At 42.2% G+C, this 2797-nt stretch overlaps 1 pseudogene; it reads right to left on the bottom strand.

Moving 5' to 3' along the window:
* Positions 1 to 2372: 2372 nt before the first annotated feature.
* LOC126475680 (5S ribosomal RNA) lies at positions 2373 to 2490 on the bottom strand (annotated as a pseudogene).
* Positions 2491 to 2797: the final 307 nt, after the last annotated feature.

Genomic DNA, 2797 nt, shown 5'->3' with positions numbered 1-2797 from the left:
AACTCTTCCTATTTAAATTTCTGCATCCTACACTGTTGGCACTTCTGTGTAGGTGGCAGTTACGTAATTTTATTTAGGTGATTACGAAATAAAGTCGAATGTATGCATTAGGTAGCCGAGGCAGCTAGTTCATGGCGATTCGGTCAACCAACTAAATGAATGTACTGAACATGCTGCAATCCAATACAGGAAGCCTGTGTGTCAAAATTCTCATTCAGTGTGGCGCATCGGCGTTACAATAGAAAAATTAGCCACAGCGAAAAGGGTTTGGTGGTCTGTTGGATTACTCATAGATCCTATAGTCTTTGCCTGGGATCGATTCCAACTTCTGCTCATAATGTTTGATAGGGAGAGACAAATTCTATTCTCTTCTGGCTACGCCAGGTGAAGCAGGTATAATGGCATTGTGGTCTGAAATTCACATTAAATGTGATATTCCATCTCTACCAATTAGACATTAGGTTGAACCACAATATAGTCAGCACTGGCGACATGTAGAAACTCTATCACCAGTAACCTTTTTTATACTAGTTATTTGTTTCTAGTGACGAAACAACCGCTATGTAGCGTCACAGGACACTTATTCCACCTTTTATTTGAGCTTCTGTATGTCGATAAAATTGGTTCTGAACTGGGAATGACTCACACCGCCCTTAACGCGGAATTTGATCCCTTCATGACAGTACGGCTCGACTACAATTTCTTGTTTGTTCAAAACTGCAGATTCCTCAACTTCTCCACATATTGCGCTTGAATGGGTTCGAATCCTGGCCCGGCACTAAAGTTTTCATTATGTATTATCAAGCTCTAGCATGAGTACACCTATCTGCTGGTGGATAATAATTTTGATTTTTAATATATTTTCATTCATTGGCAACACTAACGATATCTGACGTTTTTGACTCCCAGAGAGACACAGCAGTATTTGAGAGATCACTGTAAGTTCAAGGATGTTATTCGGAGCTGCTGGTGGAGATAATTTCGGTAGCTGAAGTCTCTTTGTGTGTGGGGTTCGATTAGTCAGCACTGAATTCTTCGTCATATTATTTCTAGTTCAAACATGCTCACATGTCGCTGCTGGTGTTACAAACCCATATTTAACTTTCGTTTTCTCTAGAATATAACAGCGATAGCTGCCGAGTTGGAATCCTGGGAAGGAAAAAATTAATGTTTCATCTCGTGATTTCAGTTAAAACAGCTTGCTACTGCAGAGAAATCCGATATGTCACAGTTGATTGTGCTTCGATAACAATCCGATTAGGTTCTGGGTCCAAATCCCTGTCCAACACAATGCTTTACCTCACCGCATTTCAAGTAATTTACTTGTGAAGAAGCATTATTTAACGTCTCCCGTAGTTCGTTAACAGAGACAATAGATACTGGGTAGGAATTCACGTCCGTTAAAAATGTTTATGTTATGTAATTTAAAGTTGATATTTACTAACTGATACTGTCTAAAATCGAGGTATATCACTCTCTGTACGCCTAGTCAGGAATGACTGTTAGTTTCCGTCAGTCACGAAATCTTTGCTTAGTCTGCATGACCTGGGTTTGAATCCATATGCAGAACGAGACGGTTCGTCATTCTCAAATAGCAGCTCGTGAAGAACTTAAATTTTTAATGTCATTTTGTGTTAAATAATAAGTACGGTACGCTACTCTAAAGAGTAAATCATGAATACGACGAACTTACTACGTTCATTACCTATCTGACGTAATAATGAGAGTGGTAACATTTCAGGTGTGTCATTTATTGTAATAAATGTAAGCTTACAAGCCTTAAGGACAGTCTTATCTGTGATAAGGTGTTCCCTGATATTTGTAGTATCGTGGTATAACTTTACATCTTGAGTTTTTGCGATACAGAGCAGAGTTTTCTAGCGGTGTTTTTTCGAACCATTTTCAATAGTCAAACGACTGTACCGAGGAGCGATTAGAATACCTGCTAGACAGCTGTGCTTTAGGGTTGTATGCGAACCAGGCGAAATGCAATTCAGGTCGTTCGGATACTTTTGAGCATGACTGTACGTGACACGTTAACTGCAAACACAGCAGCCAGTCAGTGTATACACATTATACTCTGGTGCCACTGAATGGTCCTTGAGGGTAATGCATTTTTTTTTCCTTGCAGTGTATTCGTAGATTTCAACATAAAGCGTCTGATAACCATTGCACTCCGTCTTCAGGCCACAAGTGGCCCATCGGGACCATCCGACCGCCATATCATCCTCAGGTGAGGATGCGGATAGGAGGGGCGTGGGGTCAGCACTCCGCTCTCCCTGCCGTTATGATGGTATTCTTGACCGAAGCCGCTGCTATTCGGTCCAGTGCTTCCTCAACTGGCATCACGATGCTGAGTGCACCCCGAAAAATGGCAACAGCGCGTGGCGGCCCGGATGGTCACCTATCCAAGTGCCGGCCACGCCCCACAGCGCTTAACTTCGGTGATCTGACGGGAACCGGTGTATCCACTTTGGCAAGGTCGTTGCCATTGTGATAAACATAGGATAAGCCACAATTACCCTTGTCAGTTTCCCGAGGCCCTTTCAGTTTTTAAATATCTGCTAGGTATCGTAATTATCAACTTGAGCGCAAAGACATTTTAAATTAAAAAATTGTATCAGAAGGTCAAAGTGGTCTTCCGAACGAGGCTAATCATTTGCGTCATTATGACGTTATTTGAAATGACCAAATGGTTTTGGACTCGCTCTCTAGTGTTCAGGCAACGGTCTTGCCGCAGTGGATACACAGGTTCCCGTGAGATCACCGAAGTTAAGCGCTGTCGGGTGTGGTCGGC

Source organism: Schistocerca serialis, chromosome 4 (genome assembly GCF_023864345.2).
Source record: "Schistocerca serialis cubense isolate TAMUIC-IGC-003099 chromosome 4, iqSchSeri2.2, whole genome shotgun sequence".
NCBI classification, from domain to species: domain Eukaryota; kingdom Metazoa; phylum Arthropoda; class Insecta; order Orthoptera; family Acrididae; genus Schistocerca; species Schistocerca serialis.
The sequence above is the reverse complement of the archived record's forward strand: the minus strand, read 5'-3'. Positions and strand labels throughout refer to the sequence as shown.